Below are 15,858 nucleotides of genomic sequence, written 5' to 3' on the forward strand. Positions count from 1 at the left end.
AGATAAGAGAAAGCCATGGAATCACACACACACACACACACACACACACACACCTGTGAGATGAGGAAACAACACAAGAGAAAGCCATGGAATGACAGGACACCTATGAAGTCCTCTGCACAGTATCTCGTTCATTGCTGTGAGAATGATTAACATGTGACTTGAAGACTTTAGTCAGAGAAGGGTGTTCCAGGCTGAGGGAACAGCACAGAGTCAGAGCTGACAGTTGGGAGCTCAGCAATGAAGTTGCTGTGTAGTTACTACAGAGAGGAAACAAGAAAGAGGACAGGGAAAGTTACAGTAGACAAAAATGCTGGGAACTTTGTGCACCAGGCCATGGGACTCAGAAAGGAAGGAGAAGGTGGCTATTTTGCCTCCTTGTGATATCATTCTCTTCTCTGTCCTTCTGGTCTGTTTTTTTTTTTTTTTTTTTTCCTCATGGAAATTAAGGAGACCAACATGTTGCAACCCACAAGGACATCTTAGTAGCACCCTGTGTCCTAACTAATGAATTGTGAAATGGCTACTGTCTCTGCTTCCCTTCACTCCTCTCCTACGGGCCCCCACCCCACCCCACCCCACCCCCACCCAGTGGATGCCAAAAGCATTAACTCCAATTCCACTAAGCCTGACATCACCTATGACCCCTCCACCCCGGCTCTGCTGTTTCATCCTCTCCCACCAGCAGCACTGTCTCCCGCCCCTCCCCCCACGGCCAGAGTCCCCCCATAGCCTTCAAGCACATGGACGAGAACGAGGAAATGGACGAGAACGTTGCTGTCCTTCCTAGGGATGCCATCCTTTGTCCTCTGTACAATTCTGTGGAGAAGATCGACCTTGGCAGATGGATCCAGATGGTGTCTGGTATTCTGCAGGGCCTCAACAAGTTTCTGTTAAATTGAGTTTTAATTGCTTATGAGATCTTGATTAAAATAAACTCAACTACTTTTTTGTTATATGAATCTTCATAAGTCAATGGTTTCTTTTTTTTCTTCAATAAATAAGATTAGAAATATCAAGAAGCACCTGGGATATTGTTATATTTTAGCTTCAATGTTTCATACTTTTGACCATAACCCCCATTTACTTATAATAAAAATAAATCAGCCTTGTAATATTCCTAATTACAGTTGACCTTTCTGATCTCTGATTTCACTTTCTTGAGTTTAAGTTACAGGTCAACAAAAGTTCGTAAATATAAATGGAAATTTTCTAGCGGCAATACATTTAAATTTTTTTCATTACATTTATTTGTTTTGCATGCTAATATGGATGTGTGTGAGTGTGTGAGCACATGTGTACATGTGGAGATCAGAGAGCAACTTTTGGGAGTCCATTTGTTTCTTCCATCCTGTAGGTTTCCAGGATCAAAGTCAAGCCATCAGGTTTGAAGGAAAATGCCTTAATCTGCTGAGCCATCTCACTGGGTCAAAGGTGAAACTTCTTAATAAAGAGAGAAAACATATTCATGTGTACATGCACACGCTCACATGTGCCGGTGCGTGTACACACACACACACACACACACACACACACACACACACACTATTGAACTCTCTCTCGCTCATAGTGCCCAGAAAAACAATAACCATAATTATGCAAAGTGTTCGTGTTCTTCCACTGTTGTGTAACAAATTACTACAACTTTAGAGTCTTAAAGTAAACATGAGGGCAGTACTTTATGGTTTTAGAGGAGCTGAGGACATGACTCAGTGGTGACGTGCTTGCATAGCATGTGAAAGACCCTTAGCACCCCAGAATATGGTTCTGGACGTGAGATGCCAGGCCCAGGTTTCTAAGGGAAACTTAGGCGTCAGTAGGGCTGTCTGTGTTCAGTGTAGGGGCTGCGGGGATCATCCCACCCCTTGCTTTTCCCAGCCTGGGGAAGTTGCTTACATTCTTGGGCTTGTGGTTTCTTTCTTACTGTTCAGTCTGTGGCTTGTGGCTCTCTGGCCATTCCTCCACAGCCTCTCTTCATCGACCCTTGTGATTACACTTGGATAATGTAGCATAATCCAGCTGCTGCTGCCCATTTGCTGCCCTGACTCCTCTTTACCATGTGATAGAATACAGCACATTCTAAACACTCGAGCATCTGTGCAAAGGGACCACTTTTCTTTCCTGCCCACCCTCTCTTCACTCTTTTAAAAAAAGTTTGCATATGTGCAAATATACGTGTGTGCAAATACATATTATGCCATTACTTTTCCCCATCCATATTCTCTCAAATTTCAATTGCATATATGTACATATGGAGAATGGAGCCAAGCTCCACTTGTAGCTCAGCTAATAATTAACAAGGGTGCTTTGAATTTAACAGGTGGCTGCTAGCTTCACCGAAGGTGACCCTTTCCTCATTCAGATACCGGTGGAGCTAGAGTGAGACTACCTCTGTGGGATGATGACTCATGAGTGAACCAACCAGCTGGAAAGCACAGTCTTTCTGTCTTGGAAGAATTAGGGGTATTCTAATGAGAACAGAGCTACTGGCTGCAGTGAAGTGTGGATTTGCTCATATTGTTACAAATCAAGTTTCAATCTGCTGAGGTCTCTGGGAAGGAAAGGAATTGGATTTTGCATACATGTGCTCTAATAATTTGTGTCTGACTAGAGACCTCTCTCTTCCTTCCTCAGCACTTTAAGGTTGCACAGATGTAAAGACCGATGCATTTCCGTCCCTGAGAGTTACTTGTGAGTCATCCGGTAAGCTGTTTACAAGGTTGGCCACACAGTCTGTTCTCCAGGTGGGGAGGGGAAAACAAGGTGTGGTTCATGCTTTCAGGAGGTTTCAAACTGGCAAAACCAGAGTAATAAAATAAAATTAAGAAAACTGTTTCAAAATAATAAAAAAGAAAACTTTCAATTTTATCTTCGTGACTTAATTATAACTGTGAAGGGAGGTGTAATTATTATTTTTACAGCATCTGTTCACTTTAAATACCTCTCACATATACATGAAGGAAGGAAGGAAAAAAGAAAGAAAGATAGGAAGGAAGGAAGGAAGAAAGAAAGAAGAAAAACCATCAGGGTCTCACTTAGTAGCCCAGGCTGACTTAAAAACTCAGGGTCATCCTCCTGCTTCAGAGGTTCAAGTGCATTATAAGAATGAGCCAGTACCCCCCCCCCCATTTTCTACTATCTCTTTAAAAACAAATAGGATGAGATAATTTGACAAATGTTATGGAATAAAGAAATAGGCATACAGATCTCTCATTCCAATCTTTCTTTCACAACCCCTGTTTTTATCCCCCCCCCTTTTTTTTAGATCCCAGGTCCTAGATTCTAAAAAAGAAAAAGTGATCAGCAATTAGGCCAGAGAAAGGTGGGTATGGTGGGCTGTCTGTCCCAACTCCGGATATGCTCAAAAACCTCTTTTGTTTCTTTGGCCTTTGAGGTCTACATAAAGTGAAGCCAATACTGTAAATCGAAGGTTCCAGCCAACTTCTAGGACTCTGCAGGCAGTTTATGTTCTCAAAGTCACCTCTGGCTCTAACCCTCTAATCTTTACTTTTGCTTGGCAGCGCATTGTGAAGATAGATGTTGAATCCAGGCCTTTCCTTATTTGCTCTCATGTGTACAACACACACACACACACACACACACACACACACACACACACACATCACACCTACCAGGCAGTTTGCCCAGGACACAGGGGTAGACTTGGCTGAAGATTTGAGAGAAACACAATGGAAGCAGTGACTTTCTCAAGAAAGTTTTCTAACTGTGCCCTCATCTCTACTCCTGGACAAAAATAAAATCAGAATGGATTGAAGACTTCCATATAAGACCCGAGGCTTTGAAACTGCTGAAGGAAAAAACTTCAAAACATAGGCAGAGTCTTTCTAGAATGACTTCAAAAGCTTAGGGGTTTAATTGCAAGAGCTGATGGAACTGTATGACAAACTAAACCTTCTGCATGGCAGAGGGCGAAGACAAGCTCCACAATAGGAGGAAAACCACTCCCAATTGTAAAGATGACAGATTTCAGGGTCTAGGATACATAAACTACTGAAAAAAACCCCACCCAAATTGAGATCATCCAGTCAATAAATGGGTGAGTGAATCAAATATACATTTCTCAAAAGACAAAGCACAAATGGCCAATCAAGACTCGCAAACTATTCAACATCCTTAGCCACCAGGAAAATACAAATTAAAACTGCTTTGAAATTCCAACTCACTGTAGTCAGAAATTCTACCATCAGGAAAACAGACCAACAAATCCTGGCTAGGATATGGAGAAAGAGGAACCATGACACACTGCTGGCAGGAATGTGGACCAGTGTACCCACCATGGAAATCAGTGTGGACTTTCCTTCAACGACTAAAAGTTGAACTGTTGTATACCACTCTTGGGTATGTGTGCAAAGGAATCTAAAGTTAGCACAATACAAAAAGAACTGAGCATCCATGTTTCTAACTGCCCTATTCATAACAGCTGAGACCCAGAATCAGCTTAGATGCCTATCATCAGATCAATGAATGGAGAAAATACCAGGTGTATGTGTGTTTGCTTCTTAGCTACGAAGAAGAATGGAATCACACACTCGGGAAAAATGGAAGAAACTGAAAATCAACATGTAATATGAAATAAGGCAGACACAGAAAGACACATTTTCCACGCTTGTTTGTTTCCCTGAATGTGCAGCGTATAGATTAAAACTATGTATGACGTGAGAATAGAGAGGGACTATGCGGAGAGAGGAAGTGAAGGGAGAGCAGGGGGTCTGAGACTGGGAAGCCAGACTTTAACAGGCTTGACAATCACCAGAGTGGACTCCCTCCTGATCAGCAGCCTGTAAAAACCAGGAAATGAAGCAGCAGGGATCTGTCTACTGGTCAAAAGTCATATTTCTGAGTGGAGACATTACATTCTGAACTTCCTGGAAGTGCACAGATAGATAACCATCTAAACGGTATCAAATCACTATCTATCAAGACCTTCTGGTAAAGGACAGTGACATACCATTGTTTGTTTCCATGAGATGTAATTCAAGTGGGCCTGTCAATCTCTTGCACAGGAAAATACCTCTCAGGAAAAGCTGTCAGTTCTAGAAAATCCTAAAATGTAGATCAGCAAATGGTACCCTTGGCCACTGTCCGTGCTCACCGCTTTGGGAGCTCTCTACTTTTCTCTGTGATAAATTCCATGTCTCTTCTACACTGCACTTAGTATGTCTCAGCTGAATTTTTTAAAAAAGATTTATTTTTAATTTATATGAATACACTGCAGCTGTCTTCAGACACACCAGAAGAGTGCATTGGATTGTGAGACACCATGTGGTTGCTGGGAATTGAACTCAGAACCTCTAGAAGTTAGTGCTCTTAAGCACTGAGCCATTTCTCCAGCCCAGCTGAATTCTTTTGTGGTGACTGAAAGGACAGGGTCTGCTGGGGAGTGTCCAGTGCAAGATCCACATGACAGTAATGGCAGGGGCCAAACATGCAAGACTGCAATGCGGATGGGTCAGTAAAGAGCACTGAGAGGAGCGGGTTTCAGGGAACTGCTGTGTTGCATGTGAGCAACGTTGATATCGTGGAAACCTATTGACTGTGATTGGTTAGCACATTACCTCTGACTGGACAGTGAGTGCTCACAGCACCGGGGGATATGTGGAAGAAGCATGTTAAAAGGGAGGGGAAGGTGTAGATTCTGGTGTCAGCAGGCCAGCTGCCAGAGCTACTCGAGTTTCTTCAGAACTCAGTGTTCTGACTTCTGGGAATATAGAGGAGCATGAAGTGCGGTGCTCCTTATTTAGAAGTGCAGTGTGCCACACAGGTCACGTCTGCATTTTCTCCTTCAGGAGTGTGTGTATGGGGCCGTAAATAAGAGCGAACTATAGTGATATTACATGTATGGAAATGCTACAATGAACCCCCCCCTTTTTTGTTTTGTTTTTTATTTTGTTTTAAAGACAGAATTTCATGTAGCCCAGTGTAGTGGTTGGTTTTGTGTATCAACTTGATACAAGGTGGAGTTATCACAGAGAAAGGAACTTCCATTGAGGAAATACCTCCATGAGATCCAGCTGTGGGGTATTTTCTCAATTAGTGATCAAGGAGGGAGGTCCCCTTGTGGATGGGACCATCTCTGGGCTGGTAGTCTCGGTTCTACAAGAGACCAAGCGGAGCAAGCCAGGGGAAGCAAGCCAGTAAAGAACATCCCTCCATGGCCTCTGCATCAGCTCCTACTTTCTGATCTGCTTGAGTTCCAGTCCTGACTTCCTGCGGTGATGAACAGCAATGGGGAAATGTAAGCTGAATAAACCCTTTCCTTCCCAACTTGCTATTTGGTCATGGGTTCTAAGACACCCAGTCTGGACTCTAACTAGCTATACAACTGAGATAGCCTTGAACCTCTGACTCCTGAGTGGCTAGTTTATAGGTATGTATTAGCAGGTACCATGGGGCCTGTTTATATATGGTAACTTAAAAATATTCAGTTTAAAAGGAAAACTTCCAGTCACTTTCTCAGTCTTCCTTACCCAGTACCTCACTTTCAGGTTATAAATTTGGTTCCTGCTTCCCTCCTCCCTCTCTGGGGCCAGGTTCCTCTCCCTGCGTCAGGCAGGCCATTCCTCCATTACCTTGGGGCCTTCACATAGACTTCAGGTGCACCCCCCCCTCCGAGTGGCTTATCAGGGGGTTCCCCAAGTATCCTTCTGTTCCTGAGAATAATTCTGGAGTCAGCTGTTAAGAAAACACAAATCCCAATTCTGTATAGTTTATTTTTAAACTCCCGTGCTTTCAGCCCAAAGAATACTAGAATTTCTTTTACTCAAAGTATTTTTGTGTGCTTATTCTATGCCTACATTATTGCTAGAGCTGGGAGCACAGCAGGGAGTTTTATAGAATCCTGACCCTGGAGAAGTTTTCATCTCTTGAAGGAGAAAAAAAAATGCTTTAGACAAATAATGATACAGATAATTATTTTCGGTAAAGGCCACAAAGGAAATCTTGGGATGGCCGCAAGGCTGTGATGGGGGTGGAAAGCTTGAGAGCTAAGAGGTTTCCCTGATGACATTGAATTTGTTCAGGAATAAAAATGGCTGGGTACGCCTAGGTCTTTGGTTTTTTGTTTTGTTTTGTTTTTCCTGAAAATGTGGCCTCTGAAGAGTCATCTGAAACAGGAAGTGTGACATTTGAGGGAGTTTTATGTGTCTGGCTTTGTGCTCAGGTTACATGGGTTTTATGAGCAGCAGCCTGGTGTGTGTGTGTGTGTGTGTGTGCGCGTGCATGTGTGTGTGTGCATGTGTGTGTGTGCGTGTGTGTGTGTGTGAGAGAGAGAGAGACAGAGACAGAGACACAGAATCACAGAGACGGAGAGAACAGAGAATATGAAAAATAAAGAGGTATTTTCATTTCAGACAGAATGAAATGAAGTAAGCGGATGGTGACAGGGTGAGTGGTCAGAACAGGCCTTGCCAAAGAGAGAGGCCGTGGGCAGAAGCCTAGATGGTGGGAAGTTAGCCAATAAAAAAGAAGGTTGTGACAGAAACAGCGCTGTGGGCTTATTTGACCACAGAAAAAGGCAACTGGAATTGAGGCAAGTCACAGAGATGAAGAGGGTAGGAGGTTCTTGGGGTGGAACCAGAACCCTCTTAGGGAAGGCCATCCTGAGGAACAAGGGTCTTTTTTTTCCAAGAATAAATGAAGCTATCACTAGAGTAATAACTTAAAAAGTGTAGAATAAGTTTAAGTAGAGTGATTTATAATAATCTAAGCACCTCTCAGTGTGGAATTGGTTAAGTAAATTATAATAAAGCCATTTATATGGAATACTATGATACCATTAAAATGATTACATGTAAATATGTTAACATGGAAAAATGGCCACATTATAGTAATGGGGATGGAACTTACTGTATAATGTATGCATACACTTAAAAAGTCTGAAAGTGTATAAACTAGAATGTCTACATTGTTTTTCTCTAAGTAAGAAACTAGTAATTTTTTCACTTCAATTTCACTTACCTACATATTCTAATTTGTCTACTGGAGTAATTATAAACAGGTTTCCCTGTCATAACAATGGAATATGACCTAACACTGAAATATTTCATGACTCCTTTGTGACATTTTTATAATAAAGATTTGTGGGTATTTTATTTTGCCTACTTTTAAAACGAGTCTTTTGCAACACATTTCAAATATTATTTCATACACTTTATAATGGAAAAACAAAAGTGTGACCACATTAGGGAGTGAGTGTTCTTTAACAGTAAAGTCCACCACTCCTTCTTCCTACATGCATCAATACCTTTGACCTTTGTGTTTTCTTGGAACCAGTGTGCAGTTCCCTTCCAACTGAGCGTTGAGCTTCTCAGCTGATTCTGACAGTGTGTTCTTCCTTCTTTGTGTGTGTGAACTTCTGTGTGAACACATTTGTGTTCATATGATTATATGTAATTATGTATGTGGGTGTGTGTGCATCGTACATGTGTGTGTCCCTGTATGTAGAATCCAGATGTAGGTGCCAGGTGTCTCCCTCAATGACATTCCACCTTAGTTTTTGAGACAAGGTTTCTCACTGAACATGGAGCTCACTTATTCATAGAGGCTGGCTGGCCCCTGGGATTTGCCTGGCTCTGTCTGCTAGTTTCATATCTGTTGCTATGATAAAATGCTCTGAACAGAATCAACTTGAGGAAGGAAAGGGATTATTTTAGCTTACAAGTTACAGTCTATCATTAAGGGAAGTCAGAGCAGAAACTCAAATAGGAACATGAAGCAGAAATGGTGAAGGAATGCTGCTTGCTTGTTCACGTTTAGCTAGCGTTCTTATATATCCCAGAGTGACCTGATTAGGGAATGGTACCATCCAAAGTGGGCTGGGCCCTACTATATCAATTAGCAATTGATACCGTCCCTTACAGATGTGCACACAAGCCAGTCTGATCTGGCTAATCCTTTCATTGAGACTACTTTCTTAGACAATTCTTGGCTGTGTCAGTTAACTAGGACATGTTGTCTTACTCCAGTGCTGAGGTGACAGATATATGCTACTGTTCCTGTTTTTACATGGGTGCCAGGGATCTGAACTCCGGTCATCTGCTTGTGTGCATCTGAAAAGTTCTGATGAAAACCATCTGAATAATTCGAAACCTGCCCTCAGCAGAATGTATCTGAGCTCAGATACCATTTTTGTGTCATCATCTGTGCTTTCTCTGGGAACTTGGTATAGCTCTCCACATTGATTTCATTTTTTTCTGTTTTCAGCATAAAGTAAAGCCTTAAGTCCCTCAAATATTAGCTATTCCATAACAGTAGCACATCTGACCAAATGTCAAAGGACCAATATGTACGATTTTCCGCTTATTTGGGATTAAGTTCCCAGCAATTGAGTCTTTCCCCTTGAGATTCCTTTGTTAAATTCAAAGACACCTTTGAATTTTAAATTTCATGTCATGGTTTACAACAGTAGACTTCTATGAATGTACCCAGCTCTTCTACTGGCTTGCAAAAACTGAATACTATTTATTTTTGCTTGTTGAAAATTGTGATCTCTTTCATACAATTTCTGTCACTGTTGTATAAAGTGGCAGAGGTTTTCTAGATCCTCTGGTTATCTGTGTCCAAAATACTTTTAAATAAACTGTCAAGGGGCTAGAGAGATGTCTTAGTAGTTAAGAACACTTGCTGTTCTGGAGAGAGGAGCCCAAGTTCTTAGGGTTGATTTCTGGTGCCCACATACCAGCTTACAATTGTCCATAACTTTAGCTCCAGGGGACTGGTCACCCTCTTCAGCACATGATACATAGGTATATACTGAGGCAGAACACTCATATCCATTAAAAAATCAAACAACTGTGTGAAGATGACATATTATTAATTATGCTAAAAGAAAACTATGAATAAAAAGCTATTTGAAAGCATTAAGCAGCTTGATTCATTCAGCTACATGAACTTTGCTTCAGTACAGCTATGGGCATGTTATTACAAAAACACAGGCTATCAGATTCTTTGAGAACAGCTTGCTTTCTTCTTGTATTTATCACTAAAGCAAGTATACAGCCCAGCTCATATGATCCCAAAGATGAATTCTGATTTTGGTGCAGGATGCATTAATCATGGGAATGGAATTTCCTCCACTATCTTTTATTTTAAATGGTCACATTCAACAAAAATACACTTTAGGCCTGTGGTCTCTGTAGATACTTTGTTCATCTCAGTCCTCAAAAACAGCTGCTGATATTTATGTGATGGTTTCTATGTAGATCACTCTTGTCACTGAGTGAATACCCGGCAGAAACTACCAACAGAGGAAAGATTTTTCACAGATTCAGAGTTTTCAGCCCATCATGGTGGGGAGAGTGTGGCAGAATATCTTGAATCAGAGCAGAAATAAAGGGCCAGAGTGTGTCCCAGTAACCCATTTCCTCCATAGCCCTCCCCCTCCACAGTTGTACCATTTCCAACAATCTATTCAGATGTTGACTCCATCAGTGGATAAATCATCCCTAGGTCAGAGTCTTCAAGATCCAATTATCTCTGGGAATGCCTTGCAGAGATCCCTGGGGCACTTTAATCATTTTCTGCGTTATTCTTTTGGTTTGTTTGTTTGTTTTTCAATACAGTATTTTTCTGTGTAGTCCTGGTTCTCCCGGATCAGGCTGTTCTCAAATTCAGTGATTTACCTGCCTCTGCTGGGATTAAAGGCATATACCAATGCTCAGAATTTCTGGGTGATTCTCGATTCAATCAAGTTGACAACTGACCAGAACAGATGGTTTTAAACCACTTCCGCAAATACCATTGGTAACATATTTTCAAAGACAGTGTCTTAGTCAGGGTTTCTATTGCTGTGAGGAAACACCATGACCCAAAAGTGAATTGGGGAGGAAAGGGTTTATTTGGCTTACAGTTCCATATCACTGTTCATCATTGAAGGAAGTCAGTACAGAAACTCAAACAAAGCAGGAACCCAGAGGCAGGAGCCATGGCAAAGGACATGGGGGTGAGGTGCTTCTTACTGGCATATTCAGCCTGCTTTTGTTGCAGTTCATCAAAAGACCCTCACTCACAAAGGCCACAGAGACCACCATCACTGAAAAGCGCAAGAGGTTTTTTATTGATTCAACATGTTGGGGACCCTCCTCTCAGTATGCAGGCCAGAGGAGAGACCCAGAACAAAGAAAGAACACACTTTTTATACCTTTGTAAGGGGCAGATTTAGGCAACAGGGTAGCTGGCTTATTCTTATTGGTGTAGCAAGTAACCTTTTTAGGCATTGGTTGGTTTGTATAGTGACTAACCGTTTGGCCTAGTGACTCACTTTGCTTGCCTCCATGGTGGGTTATTATGATTTGGTCAGCAAAGTAGTAGTACATTTTGAACTTATGGGTCAGCTATTAATGTCACAGCTATTAGCATCACAGCTATCGACAAGGTCAGGGCAGTTTGTGGGTTTTTTTTTTTTTTTCTTCTCAGAATTCAGTGTGGGGTGGAGTAGGGAAATTTCTCTGGGAACTGCTATCTTGTTATGGTTATTTTCCTGAGAACAGCTCATTTTGTTTTGGCAGATGTAGACCTAGTCATTTTGACCACTATGTTTTTGAAAGTCCCTTCAGAGGGGAAGGGGCTGGGTGGTCTTGAACTTATTTTGGATATTACACTTTCTCATAGAACACAGGACCATCAGATCAGGATGGCACCATCCATAATGGGCTGGGTCCTCCCCATCAATCACTAATTTTAAAAAATGTCCTACAGGTTGGCCCACAGACTGATTTTATAGGGGCATTTTCTCAATTGGGGCTTCCCTCCTTGGAGATAACTCTAACTTGCATCAAGTTGACATAAAACTATGCAGCACAAATTACCTTTAGGTGGTATAGATATGTTAAAGAAGAAAACAAAATCCATGCCAGGCATGGAAGAACACTCCTGTTGTTTGAGGACCCTGAGGGCTGAAGCAAAAGGGCTTGAGTTTAAAGCCTGCCTGGGTTAACAGGAAGACCCTGTCTACAAACAAAAAGAGAAAGGCTGTGAATTATTTTTTGAAATCATAGCTTCCCAGCTGCCACAGATCCATAGCTAGTTTTAAAGAGTATGGTATATAGACTGATAGCTCCTTTTGGGGTCAAAATAATAGCTGGGTGGGTTTTTGGACCAAATGTCTTAAATGTTTTCATTGCTGTGGTAAAAACATGATGACCAAAAGCAATTAGAAGAAAAAGATTTATTTCATCTTAGTACTCTTGTTCACTCTCTATCACTTAGTGTAGTCAGGGCAGGGCTGGAACCTGGAGCCAGGGACTGAAGCAAATGTCACAGTGTGACATTGCTTGGTGCCTTGTTCCTCGGGGCTTTTTCAAACTGATTTCTTATTTATGCTAAGACCAGGTCAGGAGTTGCTCCACCCACAATGTCCTGGGCCTTCCCACATCAATCATCAATCAGGAGAATACCTCACAGGCTTGGACATGGGCTAATCTTACATAGTTACTTTCCCTCTTAGCCTTGTTCCTTCTTCTCAGCTAGCTTTAGCTTGTATTGAGTTTACTTTTTCCCTTGTGCTTGGAATTAAATCTAGAGCCTCGCAAACATTTGGTAATCCACATACCACTGAGTTATAGCCCAGTCTTCCTTTGTACTTTTGTTTTGTAACAAGACCCCGGATCTTAGCACAACTGACACCATGTTGGAGGCACCATTCTGACCTTAAACCCAGCACAGGGTCTCTAATACCTGCTCCAAATGGGAATCCCTAATCCATTAGAGACCCAGTCCACAGTTCCAGGATCCAGCAAAGTTCTTAAATGTGTTAATCTTGGTTTTGGCTTATGTGGTTTCACTTTGTGCTAACTGATCTTGCTAGCCAGTATCTGGTTTTTGTGCATAAAGAACAAAGAATGGAGAAGTTTGGGCCTGCATGATTTGGTCAAGTTTCCCATGTAGCTAACTGATCCACAATATAGACTTTCTATATGGTTCTAAGAGTGTTTATGTGTGTTCTCTGGTGCACTTACCTTACAGTTTTTGAGATATGTAGTCCTGGCTGCCCTGGAACTCACTCACTATGTAGACCAGGCTGACCTTGAACTTACAGAGATCCTCCTATCTCTGCCTCTCAAAAAGGCTGAGATTAAAGGCATGTGTCACGATCCCCAGGATATTTTTTTCTCTCTCTCTTCTTAAACTTTCCATTTGAGACAGGAACTCAGGAAATTATCCAGTCTGGAACTGAGATGACTCTGGAACCCAGGCTGACTTTGAACCTGTGATCCTCCTGTCTCAGCCTCTTGTTTAGTTAAGATTAAAGGGTTATACCATCAGGTCCAACTTGATTTTTAAAACCTACTGACAGTATAAAGTAGGATGACAGTTATTCAACAGAGGCATATTTATGGAAATGGAGAGGTGAGGACAATGGATTTTGACAAAATGGATCAAAGAAAACATTCCAAAGGGATAGATACCATCTGATCTAAGTCCATCAAAAGCAGTTGTTAAAAATTAAGCTACCACCACTGTCCTTCAAAGAGATAAGCTTAGCAGCTGTGCTATCATTTTACCGATGTCAACAATAGTCAAATGATTGCAGAAATTGCCTCTTCATATTGTTTTGCCACACGGGGTGATCAACCTCATTTCTCTGTAGTCACTTTAAAGAAAACCAGAATGCCAATCAGTTCAAGCAGTTCCTTCCTTTATAGGGAACTTCACCTCCATGTCTTTGTGATTTGTAGAGAAAAAGAGAAAAGATGGATATTGGAATTCGAAGACCTTCAAGGCAGCTGTTTTGTTTGCAGTTGAGCTTAGGAATTTGTAGAAGTCAGACAGGTTGATACTGTGAAAAAGATAGGCCTATCTTAAAAAAATATTTTGCCATATATAAAGAATTTTTGTTTGTGTTTTGAGATAGTCTTGACTGGGCTAGAACTCACTATGTAGCCAAAGATGACCCTTGACCACTGACCTTTCTCTGCCCACTATCTGAGCCCTGGGATCACAAGCATGTGTCACCATGCCCAGATAAGATCTTGAGTGATATAGAAGTGGAAATTTTGGTATCCGATTGTGTGTGTGTGTGTGTGTGTGTTAGAACAATCTAGTCTTCTCAGAGAAGTATTTACTGGAATTAGGAAACTAGGGATAAGGCCATAAGAATCTATCTCTGATCTCTTGTGATCTTACCATGTTGTGAGAGATGGAAAAGCATTTTGGCTACTAGACAAAATCAAAAGTCAGAGATATATAAAACAATTTGGATTTACATTCAAATATTCAATTTTTTACGATGCTCAGTTAGAGGAGAGTTGACAAAATTGAGGAGAATTATGAAAGATGGAAGAGAGATTGGGTAGGAATGGGGGTTAAAAAGAGGAAGTGAACAGGCAGTGGAGAAAGACTGGACAGAGAAATGGACATACAAAATGGAAGGAACATAGGCTCTCACCTAGGACACTACACTCTTAACATCTTTAAAAAATTTTTATTCTTTGATCATTTAATACACGAATGTGATGTGTTTTGACAAAATCTTTTCAATCTCTATTCCCCACTTCCTACCTGCCTTAGTCAGGCGTCCTATTGCTGTAAAGAGACACCATGACCACAGCGACTCTTATAATGGAGAACAGTTAATTGGGGCTGTATTACAGTTTCAGAAGTTTAGTCCATTATCATCATATCAAGAAGCCTGGCGGCATTCAGGCAGGCATGGTGCTGGAGAAGGAGCTAAGAGTTCTACATCCAGATTACCAGGTAGCAGAAAGAGAAGTAGCTTGAGCTTTTGAGACCTCAAAGCCTGCTCCCACAGTGACACACTTCCTCCAGCAAGTCTAAACTTATTCCAACAAAGCTACACCTCCTAATAGTTCCATTTCCTATGAGCCAGGCATTCAAACACACGAGTCTCTGGGGACTATTTCTATTCAAACCACCACACAACCTAATTACCACCACTATTTTTCACTCTTAACTTCATGTGCTTCGAACTCACTGAGTCCACTTAGGACTGCTTATATGTGTATAGGGGTGGGAACATTTACTGAAGCATGGATAACCTCATAGAGGCCACATCTTTGAATAAAATAGACTCTTCCCAGCAGTCATTGATTGCTAATAGTTCTTTAGCTAGGGGTAGTACTTCATGAGCCTCTTCCTTGTTTGTGCTGAGATTCTGGTTGTGCATGCAGGCACAGCTGTTGTGAGTTCATGCTTACAACTGTGCTTTCAGGTCTGGCAAATACTGTTTTGGAGCATATTTCCACTGTCTCTGATTCTTACAAATATCACACTTCCTCTCCTGTGGTGATCCCTGTGCTGTGAGAAGATGTGAGATAGATGCGCTATTCATAATTGAACACTCTAGTCTTTAATTCTCTGCAGATTGACCAGTTGTGGGGTTCTGTATTAATCTCCATCTACAGGAAAAAGAATCTTCTCTGATGAGGGTTAAAAGATGCACTGATCTATAGCTATAAATATAAGAACTAGGAAGCAGTTTGATATTTTGTACATTTAGCATAATAATAGACTTGCCCCTATGGTCTATGACCTAGTCAGCTACAGATCTTTGGACCAGTTAATGCTGTAAGGCATAAATGTCATATTGTGGAGTAGGCCCTAAGTCTATTCAGAAAGTAGTTACTCCTTTGACAAGTATTGCACCAGTGGGCACATCCTGCCTTTACCATAACTTGATTTTTTTCATGTCCTATGAGCCAAATATGTCGTGTTTTAAGCAATAGGGTCATATAGTCGAGTTATAATGGTAACCAAGAGCAATGGAAACACCTGTGATTTTGGGGGGCAGTCTATGGGACCCCACTGACTAACAACAAAAGAAGAATTAACTACCTGGTAGTAGACTTTTTATTTGATAGCCTATGGTGTCTGGAAAAGGTA

The sequence above is a fragment of the Mus caroli genome, unplaced genomic scaffold, assembly GCF_978045245.1.
Source record: "Mus caroli unplaced genomic scaffold, Mus_caroli_1 scaffold_1, whole genome shotgun sequence".
NCBI classification, from domain to species: Eukaryota; Metazoa; Chordata; class Mammalia; order Rodentia; family Muridae; genus Mus; species Mus caroli.